Consider the following 22,337-nt stretch of genomic DNA (forward strand, 5'->3'; position numbering starts at 1 on the left):
GAGAGTGTTCCTGACCCTTAAGAACTTTCGTTGTTGTTTGATAATTTTTAAATATGTATATTGTGTGAGAATGCCATGCACACATACAATGTATTTTGATCACAGTCACCTCTAATGCTTTTGTTTAACTCTTCCGAGATCCTCCCCCAATCCACACACCATCCCAACTTCCCACCTTTTTATTTTGCTTTGTTTTTTTCTAAGCCACCAAATCCAGCTGCCCATATACTCCTGAGTGTGCAACCATCCACTGGAGCATTCTGATGCTCAAGGTTAATAATTCTGTACTTTTTCCAACTTACATGTTTCCTTTCACCACAAGATTCTTGCTGACAGGCACACTTGAGGGTGAATCATCACCACGCCACCTCTGATATGTACCTGCCAATTTATAATTACTAGTATTTAACATAATTATGAATAATCACAATTCAGAGCCCGGAAAGCACACGACTGAAGCAGAACGATTTTGATACGTAGCATGTGTAACCAAGACAACTGGTCTTTTGTGTGCCCAAGTTGTGTAAATGTTTATGGCAGGAACAATTCTAATACAACCAAACCCATCCCTGTAACGCGTAACGTGGGCTGTGTTTCATGATAATAATCTCCCCCACGATAATTACCTACATTGTTTAGCTATTAACTAATGTCTTGCAGGAATAAAACTGGAATTTCATTCAGCAAAACACAGGTGCCCAGCTTGCCGAAGTTTTGTTTGCTTGTTTGTTGTTTGTTTTAAGACACAGATGGTACGTATGCACTTTGACCCTTTCCAGATCTTCCATTTGGTTTAAGCTCAACCTTTTACTTTGCCTTGAAACAAGAGTAAGATGGGAACAAGCCTGCTTAGAGAATGTCTTTTCTATCTCTTCCCCTTAACCTTGTAATTATGCTGTTGTATATATAGGTAAAATAGCCTAGTACTCTGTGATATGAAATCAGCTGATGGTACTGGAAACTTGTTTTTCAGACCCAATGACTAGAAGATCCTCATTGGTTTTAGCTTTTTAAATGTCAACCATTCTGAAATTTTATAGAAGTAGGTTTAGCAGTAATCTTGATACAAACAGGAGCTAAGCATTCTCTCAGTACTTAGGTCACCCTGAGGTCTCTGTGCCTTCTCTTTAGTTGCATGTCAGGCTATTGGTAAGAGAAGTATTTGTGTCCTAAGGCAGAATAGGTCATCTCTGTGACCTTGAGAAGTCAATTCTTCCAGTACATTCCTCTTCTGTTCCCCCAGATGACTCCAGTTCAGTGTCATTTAACCAAGGGTTGGGAGTAGGAGATAGAGAATTTATTCTGCATTACATATTATTCTCTAAGGGAGCCACCATGCTATTATTTAAAACATGTGGTATTCCCTAATGCTCTCCATGGAATCTTCTGCACCTGAGATTCTCTCTTCCATCTCTTGTATTCTGTTGCTGATGTTCACATCTATGGTTCCAGATTTCTTTCCTAGGGTTTCTATCTCCAGCGTTGCCTCACTTTGGGTTTTCTTTTTTGTGTCTACTTCCCTTTTTAGGTCTTGTATGGCATATGTATCAGAAGATGGCCTAGTCGAACATCATTGGGAAGAGAGGTCCCTTGGTCTTGCAAACTTTATATGCCTCAGTACAGGGGGAACGCCAGGGCCAAGAAGTGGGAGTAGGGGGTGGGGGGGGGGGTCTGGGGGACTTTTGGGATAGCATTTGAAATGTAAATGAAGAAAATACGTAATTAAAAAAATAAATTAAAAAATGTGGTATTTAAAAACATTTAAATTACACTGACTTTTATCTGTGTTTGTGTGTGTGTGTGTGTGTGCACAATATGTATGGGGTTGGGATGCACATTCCAAAATACCAGAGGACATTTTTCACCTTCCACCATCTGGGTCCTGGAGAAGGAACTGAGGTCTTCAGATCTGATAGCTAATGCCTTTACACACTCAGCCACCTTGCTGGCCTATATGGTGGTTTTGAAAACACATATTCAACTGGGGCTTCAGATGTTACTCATCAGCTTAATACTTGACTAGTATAAGCTTGGCTATATACTTGGCTAGTCTCAATCCTAAAAGAGGAAGGAAGAATAAGGAGAAGGAGGAAGAGGAGGAGAATGAAGAAGAAGAGGAGGAGGAGGAGGAGGAGGAGAAGGAGAAGGAGAAGGAGAAGGAGGAGAAGGAGAAGAAGAAGAAGAAGAAGAAGAAGAAGAAGAAGAAGAAGAAGAAGAAGAAGAAGAAGAAGAAGAAGAAGAAGAAGAAGAAGAAAAGAAGAAGACGAAGAAGAAAAGAAGAAGAAGAGGAGGAGGAGGAGGAAGAGGAAGAAGAAGAAGAGAAGAAGAAGAGAAGAAGAGGAGGAGGAGGAAGAAGAAAAAGAAAAGAAGAAGAAAAAGAGGAGGAGGAGGAGGAGGAGGAAGAAGAAGAAGAGGAGGAGGAGGAGGAAGAAGAAGAAGAGAAGAAGAAGGAGAGGAGGAGGAGGGGGAAGAAGAAGAGAAGAAGAAGAAGAGGAGGAAGAGGAGGAGGAAGAAGAAGAAAAGAAGAAGAAGAAGAAGAAGAAGAAGAAGAAGAAGAAGAAGAAGAAGAAGAAGAAGAAGAAGAAGAAGATTATTTTAAAAAGGAAGAGTTCAGTCTGAACGTCCCTTTATTTTGGGGTCACTGTAAAGAGTCTTTGGTGAGTTTCCTTCAGTTTTTTTTCACCACTTTACCCTGTTGCTTCAGGGACTGCGTGGCAGATTAATCATTCCCAAGTGTAGAGATACACAGGAGATTCTGGTCAAAGTTTAGAATCTTATTTAAGGAACTAAACTTTTCACCCGAATATGAAGTAGTTCACAGAGCATGGTACAGTTTAGGAAGGTGATGTCCTTTTTATTTATGCTTTTAGTCAACACGTGTTTCAAAATGACAAAGAACATGACCATTTCTGTCTTAGGGTTTTACTGCTGTGAAGAGACACCATGACCAAGGCAATTCTTATAAGGACAACATTTAATTGGGGCTGGCTTACAGGTTCAGAGGTTCAGTTCATTATCATCAAGGCGGGAGCATGGCAGCATCCAGGCAGGCATGGTGCAGGAGGAACTGAGAGTTCTACATCTTCATCTGTAGGCTGCTAGTAGAAAACTGGCTTCCAAGGCAGCTAGGATGTGGGTCTTAAAGCCCAGGCCGACAGTGCACTTCCTCCAACAAGGCCACACCCACTTCAACAAGGCCACACCTCCTAACAACGCCACTCCTTGGCCTAAGCATAATCAAACCTTTTCAACTCACAGTAACAATTCTCTGTTGTCTCTTAACGTCACTGTTGTCAAGAGAGCCAGAAGTCGAGCACACTGTAAAAACAGATGCCTCTCTGAAACGTAAATATATCTACAAGTGCACAGATGTTTCTGCTGTTGGATATCCTAATCCTGGGCAATGGCATCCTTCTGCTTTAGTAGTCCGTGCATGGTGTGTAACATGCCAAGCCTGTCCAAACAGACACTTTTATATAGACACTGTGCTTCATAGAATGGACTGCATCTTAAGCCACGTTATATAATTGGTATGCATTGTCCTCTCCCACCACCACCGCAAAAATCTGCCTTTTCTTCTTTGACTTTTATGAATCAACCTGAACCTGTACTCCCCGCTTCCCTGAGCCACGAGGCCGGAGTACAGTCACAAAGACATCATAGGCTACACCATCTTCCTCTAGCCAGAGTAAAACACATGTGTTTTGTAAGGAAATTAGATGGGAACTGGCCCTTGGCTTGCTAGGGTGAGTGGCACCTTCTGCGCAGGCTCGTTGTGCTGTAGTTGTCAGTGTTTCTGCGCAGGCTCATTCTGCTATAGTCCTCGGTGTTTCTCTGTATGAAGCCAGGAAGGATTCTCAGGTCCTCCCTCCATCATTGTAAGCGAGCCTGCTGTTCTAATCATTCTTGCCCATACCCAGGCTTCTGCCACTCGAATGCATTTCACAATTTGAGCCTTTGTCTCAGTTTTGGGACCAATCAAAGGACCTGGGTCATTTCAACTCAATGTACCGATATCTACACCTTCCATTTTCTTATATATGTCCAGTTAATTCTCTCAGGGGCATGACCTTCCAGAGCAGAGTATAGGACCTTAGGAATACCAGAGCTGAGAACCAAACACCCAACAAATCCTCCTGTGACCACGACGGTGAAAACAAACCTATGTTCCTGGTGCTGATGAGCCTTTGGCAGATAATGACATGTTTCGTTACTAATAAGGAAAAGCCTAAATCTCTCTGGCACGGGACTTGGCTGGTGTGCTAGAGAGTCCTGGCTCCGCCCTCAGCACTGTAAATAGTGATGATAATAATTATTATTTGTTATACTCTTTATCCAGCCAGGTTTTATTTATAGTGCTTCCATGGTGCGTTTGATAGGCAGTTGTTAGAGAATTACTTCTAAGTGAACGAACTGTATTTGCTGAGTTAATATTTTTTTCCCCAGCATGGGATTAACCTGGATATTTTGGTATTTGAGGAAGCTCATTCACTTTCATGGCTTCACCTAGTATCTGTTTGGTTTTACTTTAAAAATAAACAAGTAAATACAAGGTCTTCCGAAGTGGCCCAGGCTGACCTCAGTTTCACAATCCTCCTGCCTCCACCCCTCAAGTGCTAGAATGAGAAGCATTCGCCACCGTCTGGCTGGTTTGGCATTTGTTTCTAATAACTATTGAACCTACACTAGTTTTATTCTGACTTTGTTTTTTCTTCTATGGTAAGATGTCTCTTGAATGTTTAAGTAATTGAAAGTTCACATTGAAATCTGTGTTCATTAGTATTTTCTTCCTTCTCCCAGTGCCAAAAAGAAGAAGAAAAAGAAGTTGAGAGAGGATCTCACTGTTTGTCCTAGATCGGCGTGTATCTCTCTGTCCTGAGCTGGTGCTCTTTCAAGCCATTGTTTGTTTTGGGTTTTGTTCTTCTCTGTTTTTTTTTTGTTTGTTTGTTTGTTTGTTTGTTTTTTGGGGTTTTTTTTTTTTGGTTTGGTTTGGTTTGGTTGTTCTGTTTTGTTTTGTTTTGTTTTGTTTTGTTTGTTTTAAGAAAAGGTCTCTCTACTTTGCCTTCACTGTCCTAGAACTCACTGTGTAGACCTGGCTGACCTTGAACTCACAAAGCTCCAGCTGCCTCTGCCCCCTGAGTGCAAGAATCTAATGCATGCTCCACATGCCCATCTCACCACAAGCTTAACTATAATGCCTTCATTTCTCTTTCTTGTTATGTATACATTTTTGCTGATTCTTTTCTTATTCTTACTAATTCTCTTGAATCGTAAACCTTATTTATTATTGGGATCAGGTGTGGTGGCACATGCTCACAATCCCTGCATTCAGAGTTTATGTCAAAAGACTCATAAGTTTATGGTTAGCCTGTACTATGTAAGGACTTCAAGGACAGCCTGGGCTACAGAGTACACCTGTCTTATCAAACAGCAGCAGCAGCAACAACAATAATAACAACAACAAAATATACCCCAAATCAAACCCTAAACTATTAATTTTTGCATTCAAAAAATAACTAAAGCCAGTATTTAACATGTATTTGTTATTGCCGTGGTAGGGCATACCATATAGAAATTTATACTAAATCATTTTTGCAAAACACATCATGAAAGTGTCCATCCACACTGGGAGTGAAATGATTGATCCATCCAGGTCCCCAGAAAGGCATTAACCAAGCTACCTCTCACGCCCCACAAAAAAAAAAAAAGAAAAAAAAAGAAATGAAAAAGAAAGGAAAAGAAAAAAGAAAAAGAAAGGAAGGAAGGAAGAATGAAAGAAAAGAAGAGAGAAAAAAGAAAAAATAGAAAAATCCACTTTGATAGCAACTTTACTGAGTCACTGTATCTTGAGTCACATGGGATTCTGTTACTGGAAGTCAGTCCTCCCTGGTTCCTGGGGTAGTCTATTAAAGTTCCAGCTGTCATATATCTATACCTGTGTGCTGTGTGCTCTATAGGTCAAAGGGAAGCAGGAAGAAGCCCCCTTTATACTTTCCTGTCTCTGGCATTTTGGGTCTGTTTCTTGAACTCCTGGGTGTGATTTTTTGGATACCCACAGTGGAACTATTTGAGGCATTGCTGTATCTTCACCCAGGCAGTTCTCCATTACACAACTATCCTCCCTTAGGAGTTTAGAGAACAAGAAAGAACTGTGCCTTCACACACACTCACACACATAGGCACACGCACACACATACATGTGCGCGCATGTGCGTGCTTTTTACCTTGCTTTTAAAAAAGAGTGTGTGTTCCCAGGTGCTGGAAACTGAAACAGCTGTTACAGAAATCCTGTATTTGGCATAAGATGCACCTTCATGCTTCCTCATTTGCAGGTCCCAGGAAAGATGCAGCTTGCATTTTGAGTACATGCCTGACTTCCCTAGATCACAGAGTTTTTCCCCAATGAGTAGAAAACTATACCTTAAGGCTAAGGCAACAGGCCAAGTGAGATCTCCAGAGGCCATAGCCAAATCCAAGTGCTTGCCAGAGAGAAAGAGGACGGAAAGTGGAAGGAAAACTGTCAGGGGATCTTTGGTATGTGGACTATCTTCTTTCCTCTTCAAAAGTCAGATTACAAACAGGGGAAATAGTGTGCCAGAAATGCTCAGGTGAATGTGGGACAGCCTGGGAATGCACATGCCCCGTGTCCTGAGGCTTTCGGGGCATGTCAATGTGATGCGGAGCTGAAGTCTTGGTAAGATAAATTTATCAGTGTCGTTGTCTTCACGTAGGATCTTTGAAGTTGTAGAAAGCCATCGAGCTTCTATAGGCTGGCCTGGGATCAGGACAAGGGAGCCATTGGGTCAAAATAACTCAGCACCTAGTCCTTTCATGGCAATAATAAGGGCAGGAATCAACTCAGCCAAGCCGAGTCCAAACACACTACTCTGGGTCTTTGAACACCTTTGCCCTTTGCTCCAAGTTCCTATGTGCCCAGATAGAAGCTACATGATAGTAATAGAAATCTAAAAAGAAGGAAGGAAAAGAGGGAGGGAGGGAGGGAGGGAGGGAGGGAGGGAGGGAGGGAGGGAGGGAGGGAGGGAGGGAGGGAAGGGGGGAGGGAAGGAAGAAAGAGAAAGAGAGAAAGAAAGGGAAAAAGGCAGTTTAGGCAGTGTGCATCATTTCACAGAGATGCACAGATTAGCATGATGACATCACCATGCCTGTGCCAAGGCATCCACAAGGTGAGGGCTCCTGAGGATTACTGAGTCAGCTATCTTTCTACTAAGCCTACAGAAGCAGCAAACAGAATGTGTTTACTCTTAACAGAACAGAGCAAGGCATAGCAGCTCAGGGCTTCTGTTCTTCAGTTTGGGAAGGGAAGAAAGGGAAGTCTGTTGTTGATGCTCAAGTTCCTCAGGAGGGAATGGCTTTTACATCCTCACATGGGGACTCCTGTCTGTTCCCTCCAGTGAACTATGAAAATGTGGGGTAGCTCCTGATAGTTTTCATTTGAGATGTTTTCCTCCTCTTCCTCCTCTTCCTCCTCTTCCTCCTCCTCCTCTTTCCTCCTCCTCCTCTTCCTCTTCCTCTTCTTCTTCTTCTTCTTCTTCTTGTTCTTGTTCTTCTTGTTCTTCTTGTTCTTCTTGTTCTTCTTGTTCTTCTTCTTATTCTTCTTCTTGTTCTTCTTCTTGTTCTTCTTCTTGTTCTTCTTGTTCTTCTTATTCTTCTTCTTCTTCTTCTTCTTCTTCTTTTTCTTCTTCTTTTTCTTCTTCTTCTTTCTTCTTCTTCTCTCCTCTACCTCCTCCTTCTCTTCCTCCTCCTTCTTTAAAAAAATTTTTGATGCTTTCAGTTGTCAAGCAAACATGATCCAGTGCCTGCTTCTTGCCAAGCCAAAAACTAAAAACAAAAACAAAAGCAAAACAAAACAAAAAAAAAATCCCCACAAAAACCAGAATGCCATTTTCAAGTGCGTGGATCATTTCTTTTGCTCTTTATTCTAATTTCCTGAAGATATTTACGAAAGGAGCCCTTCCCTCTTCCCTCTGGCCCTTTTGAGTTTTTGTTTGTTTGTTTGGTTGGTTTGGTTTGGTTTTTTTGTTTTTTTGTTTTTTTCACCTCCTCTTTAAAACATGACATCTAAAAGGACTTTAAAGGGTCAAAAAAGAAAAGAAAGAAATATATTCCCTTTAAGTTTAATTGGAAAAATTGAACAGTAAAAGAAAAACACCTAAAATAAGTAAGTAATCCATATAGCATTAGAGCCAGCCATGACTTACTTGATGTTTGTAGAGGAAGATACCAACACATTTTCATGTGTTCATGGTGTATTTATGAAAACAGGCCATATTCCGAACTAGTAAACAAATCTTAAGATGTTCAAGACACTTGAAAGCATGTGCTATTGTTTCTAACTGCATACTAGAGACAAGATAACCTATATGGAGTGAAACAAATCCCAGGCAAATAAGAAAGTATTCAAATTTTATGTCAATAAAATCATGTGTAATATGAGAATTGGGCGAATGAAGCTAAAGCAGTATTTACAGGAAATTAAGAGTTGCCGAGTGTTAGACAGATGAGGTGACTAATTTTAATCTGATTGTTAAACTTTAGCAAGTTTTCTTTCTTTTTCTGTGAATGAGTGTGTATGTGTGTGTGTGTGTGTGTGTCGGGGAGAGAGAGAGAGAGAGAGAGAGAGAGAGAGAGAGAGAGAGAGAGAGAGAGAGAGAGAGAATGCACATGGAGGCCAGGGGTCAAACTTATGTGTCTTCCTCAGTCCCCTCATACCACCACCACCACCACCACCACCACCTGGCTGACCAGTGAGCCTCAGGAATCCTCGTCTCTGCTTGTTCTGCACTGGGAGTATAGACATTTCTATCTCTCATGTTTATGAGGATGCTTGTGATGAGACCACAAGTCCTGTGGCTGCACGTCAAGTCCTTTGCCACCTTCCCAATATGCGAGTTTTCTTCCTAATGTCAAGGACAATGTCACTGAAATGCAGATGAGGTTGTCAAGGTCTCTCCAAGATTACTCTTATTAAATGTCAAGGTTGAATGTGCTATCATTATGCTTCAGGATTAGCTTTCTTGAGTGTTTAAGTATCTCTGGGGTTCTGTCAGGGAAAAACGTAATACCATATCCAGATACTTATTTTTGGTAAGAATTAACATGCAGTGCATAAAGTCAAATAAACAAAATACAATTGAAAACCCTTAGCTTTCTGCACAGCTGGTATATTGTCACAAGCACCCCAGGGCAGCTGGCACTCATGGACATACAAGGTCCCCAGATCAAGTTGAAGCACCATCAGAGAGTCACCAGAAGCAGAAGGCCCTCTCTGTCTCCAGCTTGTATCTGGCTATCTCCAAACTCTGAGTGTGGAAGAGTTGCAGGCCATCTGCTATGTACCGAGCCCACAATCAGGGAAGAAAAAAAAAAAAAAGTAGCATTCTCCAGCCCAGAATACTTTGTAGCTAAAGCTGAACCAATAGAATGACAACTTTGAGAGCCACTGGCTGGTGCCAGATCAATGTGCCAACACTTTTACCTTTTTCTGGGCCGCTGTTCCTTTTCGCAGATGGTGTATTCAAAAAGTGTTTTATTTATCTCAAAATTATTATCACAGAGTGATGGTCTTGTTTCTAGCAAGCATGTACCACCACAGCTGGCTTATGTCTATTTCGTTTATTTTTAAAAGTGGACTTTGAAGCTGAAGTCAAATACCATCAATATATCAATACATTCTGATAAGTCAGACAAAAAAAAAAAAAAGTAAAAGCAACCTTAGATCTCCAAAATACATACCAGTGCAGACCTTCCTTTTGTTAAGCCTGGAATCTGGGAAACACCTCCATCCCCCTTTTCCCCTTTGTTCCTGTTTGATTTGCCTCACCAGCCTTGGGTATGAGAGCTTCTGGACCTGTTTAAACAGACCACGTTTGGCTGACTCATCCATCTTGCTCCTGCGGCAGAGGGCTTCAGACATATAATTGCTTAATTTGAGCTCACGAATAGTCTTATATTATTCAGTTCTGGTCCTCTCATAAACTTTGTCACCCTAAGGTACATGAGAGTAAAGAACTTTTTACTACGTTTGCCTCATGGCCACACCACAAACCCAGCTCTGTTGGGTCACAGAGGTTGGTCACTGCCTTCTCAAAGCTGTCCGCCCTCAAGATGCCAGAGTGAGTGGAGGCTGTTGCTGAGTCTTTAGTCCCCGGAGGCTGTGTACACTAATTGGCTGCAGTTCTTTAATCTTGGTGTTTCTCAAACTCTTTCAGCTTCTATTCAGAATTCTTCTCACCCTAGGGCACACAGAAGCCAATTCCTAGGGCCTGTTTAATTACTTCTTCCAACGTGTCTGGACATCCCTGAGTTTCCTGAACCCAAGTTGTAGTCTACATTATCCCCTGAAAAGGATAACTCTTCAAACACCCTCTCTGCACCCCATTGATAGCGAAAGTCAGTTTGATTCTTAATCTTTTTTTTTTTTACTTTTTTTATTAGATATTTTATTTACATTTCAAATGCTATCCCCTTTCCTAGTTTCCTCTCTGTAAAACCCCTATCTCCTCCCCCTTCCCCCTGTTCCCCAACCCACCCACTCCTGCTTCCTGGCCCTGGCATTCCCCTATACTGGGGCATAGAATCTTCACAAGACCAAGGGCCTCTCCTCCCATTGATGGCCTAATCTTGATCTCAGTGAATGTGAGGAATCTCATGTCCATGGTGGGCAACAGCTGAAATCCAGGTTGAGGATCAGCTTCTGAGAAACAGTGGAGACTTTGTGTCAAAGCAATGTTCCTGCTCAGGTTAGTTGAAGCCACAGAATTCTTAAGTTTATAAATGTATAAAATTGTTAAGAAAAGTTCTGACCCCTTGGAAATAAAGCAAAAAGGACTATGTATCCTTTCAGTACCCAACAGAGCGTTATATAACAGATTCAGTGACCCCCTCCAGCAGCGTGTCCTTTGTTGGACATTCAATATTCATACAGTACCGTGTACAGTGAACACATGCCAATGAAACAAAGTAACTGGCTAAGAAACAGAGGCCATGAAGTCACGTGTTAACCATTTGAGTTTTGCAAGTCTTATTATGTAACCTGGTAGCGTGCAGCCCAATCTGGTCTCAGCTAGTGGTAGTGTTCACGCTTCAGACTTGAAAGGATGTGTCCATGCCTGGCTTTAATTTGTGGGTTTTATTAAGCAGAGATGTAAAGTGTTTGTCTAGTAGAAAGGATGGCCCTGAGGACATGAATCAATCTTGTCTCTAACTTAGTCACCTTATTTCAACATTCTTCCATTTATTGAGTGCCTCCTGTGCTCTTAAAACCACATTTGGTCAGTGAGTTGGCTCAGCCAGTCAGGGTGCAAGCTTGACAACCTAAGCTGGGTCCTCAGAATCCAGTGGCTGGAGAGAAGTGATTTCACAGAGCAGTCTACTTTTCTCCACATCCATGCAGTACACACACATACATCATACCCATACATACAGAACACACATGAGCAAATACATAATGATGATGGTGATGACAGTGACTTTAAAAACACATTTCTCAGTTACTTTCTTCAATATTAATATATTTATTTTTTTAATTATGCCACACCATTTTTGGAAGTTGTCACAATAAACTGCCCAAAGGGACACTTCAGCCAAGACCAATGATGGCAGATTGCAAGAAGTGCAATCCCTAAACTGTTTAAACGAGGCACTTAGCTTCTCTTTGATCTGTGGGAGTCCCAAGCTACTCAAGAACTTAACTGTAGCTAAGCCTCCATTTCTTGGATTTGGCTGTTTTATCATCTGTCATTTTGCTTGTTTCTGGTTTTTGGCAGTCGACTAGTCTATCTCTTCCTTTTCTTAATTGTGATTTGGGCCATCTTCTGTCTCAGACTGATGCAAAAATGACTGGATATCTATCTGTGTTAGGTACATTTCCACTACTCTGACAATGCTGTCAAAGACCATCAGCTTACAAGGAGGAAGTCTTCCTTAGTTTGGCTTGGGGTTTCAGCAAAGACTTGGTTGGTCCTTTGGTTGCTTTGGGTATTTGGTAATAAGAACATTGTGAGCAAAGCTGTTCATGTCATAGGGGGCACCAAGCAACCTGGGGAACAAGGATGGGCCCAAATTTAGAAAAGGCATTTGTTCTGAGTACATTTCTCACTTGCTCCTGTGTGCCCATCCACCTTGTGGTCCATGGCTATAAAAGGACTTTGACTTCCTTGTTGAGCCACCTTGGATGGCACCCAGCCAATCTCTGAAGTTCTTCCTCCTCTTCCTCCTCTTCTGCCTCCTCCTTCTTATTCTTCTTCAGAAATCTTTTTATTTTATTTATTTTTTCTCATACATTACATCCCTGCCACAGTTTGTCCTTCTTCTACTCCTCCCAGTCTTTCTGCTGCCTCCCTTCTTCCCCAGATCCACTCCTCCTCAGTTTCCCTCCAAAAAAAGAGCAGGCTTCCTAAGGATCTCCAGTGAACACAGCATAACAAGATACAATAAGACTAGGCACAAACTCTCCTATCAAAGCTGGATGAGGCAACCCAGTAGGAGGAAAAGGGTCCTAAGTGAGTCATTAGAAAAAAATAAAAATTCAGATTTAAGGAAAATGTAGCATCCTTTCCTTATGTGGAAAACAAAAATTATATTATTATTTGTTGGATTATTTATTATTTGGGGCTTGAACTTTATTTCTCATAAAGAGACCAGACCTAGAGTCACTAAGATTTTACAATTTAGAAATTACATAAAGCAATGTATTCATGGAATGCTTACAATATAAGAAAATATCAATTAGATATTTAATGTCATGGGATTACAGTATTTTCATTTCAGACCCAGTATCTCATCACAACTGTAGTTATGTGGATATAATGGACTATTTAATTATTTTTAGTACTTTGACTCTTAAAAAACATTTTCTTATATGTATGTATGTATGTATGTATGTATGTATGCGTGTATGTATGTATTTTGTCTGTGAAGTATACACACTGGTACACCTTGGATGTAGAGCTCAGTAGAGGTAGGAAGACAACTTGGGGGTTGATTTCTGCAAGGTTGAATGTAGGTCACCCACTAGGCTTGATGATAAGCACCCTGACCCCTTGAGCCATCTCTGCAGCCCCCGTAGAAAATCTTGAGGAGATTGCATGGTGACTTAGGATCCTGCCTATCACACAGCCCCTCTCACACAGTTCCAGTACTTTCTGGCTCACCTGAAATTTACATGAATTACACAATTTCTCTTAGAGATAAAAGAAAAACACAAATGGACGATGTGGGTGAATTTTTCTCGTTATTTTGTCATAAGCATGTTAAACTGGAGAACAGTGCAAGCTTCCACTGGAGAGCACACATATTTACTAGTCCATTTACAAGGATGCTTCCCTTGAAAGGCAGATAATGAGCTGCTAAAGTAGCACCTAAGATTTATATGCCCCAGGACAGGGGAATGCCAGGGCCAAGAAGTGGCAGTGGGTGGGTAGGGGAGCAGGTCGAGGAGAGGGTATAGGGAACTTTCGGGATAGCATTTGAAATGTAAATAAAGAGAATATCTAATAAAAAAAATAAAGATGAGGGGAAACGTAACTGGTATTATTTTTCTTGTTCTTTCTGCTTAATGAATACTGAGAAGCCCTGTGTTCTTTCTTCTAGCCCTCTCTCTCTCTCTCTTGCAAGTTGAAATAAAATACACAGGTAGAAACTCACTTTTCCAGAGACTTCAGAACTCAAGACCAGCCATGTTCTGAGTCTTTCTGCTTATTGAAAAAGTGACAACAGTGTTTCAGTGCGCAGGTGTAAAAGATTCTGTTATTCTTTTATCAGGACATAGTTACACAAATGAACTGTATAACCAAAACAGTTCCCATGAGTACTGCATGCAAGAATACATATAATTTATTAGTTCTGCCCAATCCACTGTGAAAGAACATAGGTTGTACCGCGTAGTGAGCGCTATGCCTATAAAAGAGTTCCAGAAAATTGTTCTGATATGTTTCTGAGAGTTTACTGGCTGTAAATAATTCATACTTTAGGAACTTTGAGAAGAAAAGAATTTACCATAACTTGTATATACCAGAAGGAATTTTATTGAAATGAATTTCTTGGCTTTAATTCCTTAGTCTCAGACTAAGACAACTGAAAGTAATGATTTTTAAAAGTCTGGAATAAAAGAGACTATTTGAAATTACTTATGAAATTTTCACTTAGGTTAATTTCCAGCCTGAGTTGGTTTTGGGTCCTGCATGGCTCTGGCTGTGTTGATCTTAGCAGGGAGGCTTACAGAGTTAATTAATACCTTCTCTAAGACTGGAATCTCAAGACACAAAGAGACAAGTCTTCCTTTGTTTTCAAGAATAATCATTGACCATTTTGTTATTTGAGTTGTTTATTTCTGAGCCTAAGTTAATAGAAAGATAGTTAACTAGTACTGAAGAACAGACTAGATGGCACCTTACTTTGTAGTATGGTTGTAATGGATCCTCACTAGCTTCGGAATCTTTCTTTCATGGGATGTTTTTTAACTTTGCTATTGAAAAGGTTAACTTCAGAAACCTTAGAGGATACATTCGAAATTTGATGAGCACCTTCTTGTTGGTGGACATTTCTATAGACACAAGAGACATGAGAGAAAAAGATTGTATTTTTCTAAACCAACTGATTTAATATTGTTCTATCGGTTTGCATTTAAATTTTACCAGATTTTTGGGGGAGCTTAGAGAACTAACTTAGAACTTACAAACAAATTTAGAACTTACTTTTGCTGTTACACTCAGGTCTTAATATTGAAGCCTACCAAGTACTGCACACTCCAAAATTAATGTTTGGTGTCAAAAGCTTCAAGTTTCTCCTTGTTATTATTTTCAAGGAGTTTTACATTTTTCTTTTATAGGTATGAGTGTTTTGCTGGCATGTATATATGATGGTGGCCAGAGGAACGGGATCAGATCCCCTGGACCCGTGGTAACAGATGGTTGTGAGTCACCTTAAGGGTGCTGAGAACCAAATCTAGGTTCTCTGCAAGAGCAACAAGTATTCTTAACTACATAGCCTCTCTCTAGCCCCTATTTATTGTCACTTAACTCTGCTAGGATCATGACAACCAGATACACCTGAAACAGCTTGACGAATCGGTAGAAGTTAGGCCCAGTTCTTCCTTCCAGCCCCATGCTCCCAGATTCAGACTCGAAATATATTTACAAACACCTTGGCCATATGGCTAGGCTCTTCTCTGACTAGAATCATAACTTATGATAACCCATTTATTTTAACCTACGTTCTGCCATGTGGTAGTTTATCTGTGCTCAGGTACTGTGTGTCTGTCTCCTCACATCTTCCTGTGTGGATCTCCCACCTTTCTCTATCCCAGAATTCTTTCTCTTTCCCAGACGTCTCACCTTCTGGTTTCTGCCTAAACCATCAGATTTATTATTGGCCAGTGCCGCATCCATACCAACATAAGATATTCTGTCTACACTCTTCTTTTATTTAAGGAAAATTTATTGAGCAAGTTGCTCATGGAAAGAGACAATCCTGCGTTTCATTCCCAACAACCACATGGTGGCTCACAATCATCTATGATGTGATCTGATGCCTTCTTCTGGCATGCAGACATACATGCAGATAGAGCACTCATACACCAGACTCCCCAGAGCTCCCAGGGACTAAACTACCAACCAAAGAGTATACATGGAGGGATCCATGACTCCAGCCGCATATGTAGCAGAGGATGGCCTTGTCAGGCATCAATGGGAGGAGAGGCCCTTGGTCTTGTGAAGACTTGATGCCAGGGAATGCCAGGGCAGGGAGGTGGGTGGGGGAACACCCGCATAGAAGCAGGCGGTTGGGGGGATGGGATAGGGGGGTTTCCAGAGGGGACACGGGGAAAGGGAATAACATTTGAGATGTAATTAATAAAATGTACAATAAAATAAATCAATAAATAATAAAATAAGTAAATCGTTTTAAAAAAAAGAAGAAAATGAGAAATGTGAAGGCAGTTGGAAATGCTACCATGAGTTAAGTGGTCTTGGTGAAGGAGAATGGTTTAGTGAGAATGTATCTGCTAAGAAACATCTTAAGGAAGTGTCCTGGGTAGTTTTACACCAACTTGACACAAACTATCTTCATTTGAGAGGAGGGGGCAGGGCCTTAATTGAGAAAATACCTCCATTAGAACCGGCTGTAAGCAAGCCTGTAGGGCATTTTCTTAGTTATTGATAAGCAGGGCTCAGCCCATTGTGGGTAGTGCAGGTTCCTGGCTGATGGTCCTGGTTACTATATGAAAGCAGGCTTAGGAATCCCTGGGGAGCAGGCTGGTAAGTACCTCCTACCCCCTGCTTCCTGCCCTGCTTGAGTTTCTGTCCTGACTTCCTTGAGCATGATACTAAAGTGTAAGCTGAATAAACCCTTTCCTCTTCCAGTTGTTGTTGTCCTGGTATTTCATAACAGCCATGGTAACCCTAAGATCGGAAGTGAAGGAGTTTTTCACCTAGCATCGAGGGAGCAGGGGGGGGGGGGTGGAGTTTAGGAGGAATAGAGTGGCACCTCAAACTTAAGAGCAGCAAACGTGCCTGCCCTGCGCAGAGCCAGAGGTGAGCGCTTCAGGTAAGGAGGAAAGCGCTTCCTAGTGCCCAGCTGGATAGAAAGCCACAGCAGAGTCCAGACTGGCTTCTTGCACCATCCCTTCTGCCTTCCATGGTTCATCTTGCATGTCCCCAGTCCCGAGTCTCTCACGGACAGAGGTCAGGCTCTTACGTTACACTTTTACTTTAATAAAACGTCATCAGATGCTCCGTTTCATGGAGAAACTACTGACTCTACTTTCCAGTATCTTCCAAGGCAAGACTTAACGTCTTCTCTACTAAGTACAGAGAAGATCATCTTGGGAATAACACACTTTTGGTCGGATGTAATTTTTAAATCAATAAATAAAGGATCAGAAGCCTAGGAGTCCTAATGACAAAGCATTGCTATCAAAATGACCATATACTTCACACACTATGAGTGAGACTCTAGAGACCCCAGAGTTCATGGCCATAGAGAGTAGGCTTGAAGAGCCTGCATTCAGAAGGTGGACTGCTTGCATGTGTGTTTTATGAGAAGTGTAAATTGGGAGAAGTTCCTTAGCCTCTCTGTCCTGCAATTTTCTCATCTTTAAAATGGGAATGGTAATTATATTCTGTAACTCAAAGAATTATGCGACATTAAATAAGCTAGTACAAGCATAGGACATATGTGGTTATAGAAAATTCAGTATACATATTTGTTATAATTAATATTTCATCAGTTTCCACTAGATCATAGTAGAAACCTATCATCAAGTTAGAGTGGATAGTGACAGATTTTAAAGAAACCTAACCATTGATCCCACCACTGTATCTTTTAATTACATGCGATATTTATTCTAATAAACTGTTAAACAATATAAGAACATCTGAAGTCTAATTGTCATGGCCCAGCCAAAACTTTATTTCATTTAAGTGGACGATTATTTGCTTTAGTTTAAAACTCATTAGCTAACCCACAATAAATACTAAAATCTGAACATGTTAATATATCAATGGGCCCTCCAGAAGCACACAAATTTTGTCTTCCTTGTTGTTATTGATTTAGGAATAGCATACTCTAATTAAGGTTCAGTGACCTGATGTTTCATTGAGGTCTAACACTGAGGTCTCATCACTGAAGTCTGGATCAGGGATGAAATGAGGCGAGATTAAATGTTACAAGGTTCATAAGAGGGCCAAGAACAGGCCCTAATTTGTAGCTGAAGTTCAACGGCACTAATTTGAAATTAGCACTAATTGGAACAGCACTTAATTGGCATCCTAGTCATAGCCCACGCTTCCCTGAGCTCGGTGGTGTGATTTCCTTAAGACTCCAAACACCAAGTTTGAGAATTCCAAATGTCTCATTAGTATTTGGCAAATGAAACTTACTTTCCTGACAGCAAATGTGCCAGAGATGGCGTTAGACGTGGAAAGCTTTTCATTAGCTAAAACAGCACCAGTGGTTTCAGAGTGATTTCAGCTGTATTTCAATTGGTAATTGAATTTAGGAGGTCATAATGAGAACTACTCAGAGCAACTTAATCCAAGTTCTTCACATTCTTTTCCCTGCCTTATGTTCTGAGCAAATGATTTATTCAACAAGCTGTTTAGAAGTCATGATACCTTGGCTTACACCCTAATCTGTGTTCTACAAATTTTGAACTTAAACTACATGCCAGGCACTCCTAAGCTAATAAAGATAGAGTAATGAACGGAACCCTAGATTTAGCGTTAAAGGAATTAATCTCTTACTGGATAACCTTGATTTAACCTTCACTTTTTTAACTTTGTAGACCGTGTACAGAAGACTAAAATGGTACTGACTGCTTCCTTCACTGGTATGCTGTGTCAGTGTAACAGTCACTTTCCCTGTCACTGTAAGAGACTAACTGATACCTCCCATATGATAAAATATACCTCCACAAGGGAGAAGGAGCTCAGTGTGTCTTGTGGTTTAATAAAATTGTGTGATGGCTAATCTCAGCTGTCAACTTGACTGCATCTTGAGTCGATGAAAATCCAGGTTGCTGGATATACTCCTGAGAGGGATTTTCTTGAGACTATATGAAGCAGGAAGATCCACCCTAAATATGGGCAAGACCTGCTGGTGCCAGCCCAGACCAAAGAACATGGTGGAAGGAGACTTTTTCTTAGCTCTTTACCTCCACTCTGACTGGCAACTTCATTTACCCTGCTGCTGCCGCACTCCTTTGCTGACATTAGAACCAACTTCTTCAGGATTCCAGTGGAACCTGAGAACGAGCAGCTCCCTGGGAATTCTTCAGGCTTTCAGCACCAGACTGGGACTGCGGGGTCATCTAGCCTCATGCATTGCTGAGCTACTGGGACCATATCCAATATGATCAATTCAATAAATGAATAAGTCCAGTTTATCCAAGCTATCCAAGAATCCAATGAATCCCCTCTTAGTATATATTCATTCCATCAGTTCTGCTTCTTTTACGGCACCCTGACTAAATAGACACACATACATTCATGGTAGAGAAAGCATGATAGTGGTGCCGCCAAGGCAGGAACGTGAGGGTTGTTACATCCCAGTGAGATTGGGGAGCAAAGAGTGTGAACCAGAATCCAGTGTGGACTAAAGCCCTTTACAAATTATAAACTACCATCTCTACCTGAAACCCACCTCCTAAAGATTCCACAACTTCCTTTGGGAGCTACCCACCACCCAAGCACCAAACGTTTAAACACACAAGCTCCAGTTAGACACTTCAAATTCAAATCATACCATTCTGGCCCTAGCCCCCATAGTCTAATGGCCATATCCTACTACAAAATACATCCAGTCTAATTTCACAACATTCTAACAGTATTTAAAAGTCTGAAGTCTCTTTTGAGACACATGCAAACTTTTATTTGTGAGCACATGGAAAGCCAAACAGTATACAACAGTACTGAGTAAGCGTTCCTATTCTAAAGTGGAGAATATTTAGAGCTATAAAACATGACCTTTTTGGCTCTCTGCTCCTCCCTGTTCCAGAGACAGCTGCATCTTGTGAAGTGCCAACCTTGTCCAAGAGACAAGATGGTGAAGGTCAGTGTGAACAGATTTGTTCATATTGGGTGCCTGGTTACCAGGGCTGCCTTCTACTCTGCACTTGTCAAAGTGGAGATTGTTGCCATCAGTGACCCCTTCATTGACCTCAACTACATGGTCTACATGTTCCAGTATGACTCCACCCATGACAAGTTCAACAGCACAGTCAAGGTCGAGAATGGAAAGCTTGTCATCAATAAGAAGCCCAACACCGTCTTCCAGGAGCAAGATCCTGCTAACATCAAATGGGGTGATGCTCGTGCTGAGTATGTCGTGGAGTTTACTGGCATCTCCACCACCATGGAGAAGACCGGGCCCACTTGAAGGGTGGGGCTAAAAGGGTCATCATCTCTGCCCCTTCTGCTGAAGCCCCCATGTTTGTGATGGGTGTGAACCATGAGAAATATGACAACTCACTCAAGATTGTCATCAATATATCCTGCGCCACCAACTGCTTACCCCCCCCCCCGGCCAAGGTCATCCATGACAACTTTGGCATCGTGGAAGGGCTCATGACCACAGTCCATGCCATCACGGCCACTCAGAAGACTGTAGATGGTCCCTCTGGAAAGCTGTGGTGTGATGGCCATGGACCTGCCCAGAACATCATCCCTGCATCCACTGGTGCTGCCAAAGCTGTGGGCAAGGTCATCCCAGAGCTGAATGGGAAGCTCACTGGCACAGCCTTCCATGTTCCTACCCCTAATGTATCCATTGTGGATCTGACATGCCGCCTGGAGAAACCTGCCAAGTATGATGACATCAAGAAGGTGGTGAAGCAGGCATCTGAGGACCCACTGAAGGGCATTCTGGGATAAACTGAGGACCAGGTTGTTTCCTGCGACTTCAACAGCAACTCCCATTCTTCCACTTGTGATGCTGGGGCTGGCATTGCTATCAATGACAACTTTGTCAAGCTCATTTCCTAGTATGACAATGAATATGGCTACAGCAACAGGGTGGTGGACCTCATGGCCTACATGGCCTCCAAAGAGTAAGAAACCCTGGACCAACTACCCCAGCAAGGACACTAAGAGCAAGAGAGAGGCCCTTGGTTGCTGAGGAGTCCCTGTCCCAACTCGGCCCCCAACACTGAGCATCCCCCTCACAATTTCCATCCCAGACCCCCATAATAACAGGAGGGGCCTAGGGAGCCCTCCCTACTCTCTTGAATACCATGAATAAAGTTTGCTGCAACCCCTTCCCCTCCAAAAAAACTGACCTTTTTACATGATTGATAATTAAGTGCCTACAGTCAAACAGTTATCAACTTAAAAGACTGGAATAAAATGTTGTGACTTTAGCAGATAAATTGATCACCATGAGGTAAATTACTAGAAGAAAATACATGTAACATTGTTTAAAAAGGGGTGCCTAAAGCTTAAATACACTATTTACTGTCCTGAAAACAGTAGTGTCTATATAAGAGCTTTCAGTAAAATCATTTTCAGGATTATTACTGACAAAGAAGAATCTGGATTGTAATGGATCTCTTCTGCCACCTCAAGAATGTATTTAGATAATGTGAACGTTTATAAAACGCCAAGACCCAAGACCCAACACTGTAGAAATGGGGATGAAAGGAATTCTGTTACTCTGGTCTGTTTGGGATTGCACTTTTCCAGAGCTGTTTTCAGCTCACTTTTGAATGCCCGGTGCTGAAGCTGATAAGCAAACAGCTTTGTCTGTGGGCCATGTATGGGGCTCCCTCTTGTTCTTATCAAGCAGCAGCATCTTGATTGCAGCAGTGATTCCCCAGTCTACCTTGGTGATGGATTCCTGTCGTGACTGGTGCTGGCTGAGATCCAGCCCAGAGCCCTTGGTCAAACAATCCCAAACACTGCAAGAGAAACCAGGAGGCCTCTAACCCCATCCCCCTGCCTCTTGAAAGGGGAAAGTGGCAAATATTTCCCAGTGATAAATGTACTTTCTAGTCAGAGAAAACGAAACCAAAAAAAAAAAAAAAAAAAAAAAAGAACTAAGACTTGAGAATTCCCTTCAAGAACCCATTTGCATACTTTCTGGCTATTTCTATGCTAATGTGCTTGCAACAGAAAATGAATGTTCTGAGTGGACACAACTTGGAAAGAGACGGTAATAGGCATCTTGACATTACAGGTTTCTTAATTTGACTGAGAAATTTCTTTTCATGGATGAATGGTTGCCTCAAATAGAAGAGTTTTGTATATCTTATTTGGGGGCCTTAGTAAGTGTTTCTGTTCTCAGTCTATGCTTATCCCTCCTCACTTTGCAGTGCATCTCCCCATTTCTTCACTCTTTGATGAGGTCCTTTCCCTTCGTGTCCCTTCTCTGCCTTCCACCCTGGGCAAGGACACAGGAAACCCTAAGTCCAACTGACTATAGCAGCCTTGAGTACTATTCCCTGACCTTTCATTGGATGCCAAATTCTATAACTGCTGTTTAAAGCCTGGCTACCAAGTCACTCTGTTTTCAGTTCTGGTGCTACCATGGTACTCTAGCTAATTCTTTTGTACTTCATTATAAATCAACCATACTGACTGTCTCCTGCTTTGGCTTCTCCTCAGCTATGCTCTGCTTCCAGGGTGAACGTTCTCTTTTCTGTTTCAGTTTAATTTTTGTGGGTGTATATGTGACTGATGTATATGTGTGTGGCATTGCACATACTAGTATCCACAGCCATGATGATATGAGGAGGCTAGAGACGGATGTTGGATGACCTGCTCAGTTTTTGCCTTATTCCTTTGAAAGAGAGTCTCTCATTGAACACAGAGTTTAGAAGTATGTAG

The 22,337-nt window shown here is 41.6% G+C and overlaps 1 pseudogene; it reads left to right on the top strand.

The window, feature by feature from the left end:
- On the top strand, positions 19,540 to 20,768 carry Gm13592 (predicted gene 13592; annotated as a pseudogene).

This window comes from Mus musculus, chromosome 2, assembly GCF_000001635.26.
Source record: "Mus musculus strain C57BL/6J chromosome 2, GRCm38.p6 C57BL/6J".
Taxonomy (NCBI): Eukaryota; Metazoa; Chordata; class Mammalia; order Rodentia; family Muridae; genus Mus; species Mus musculus.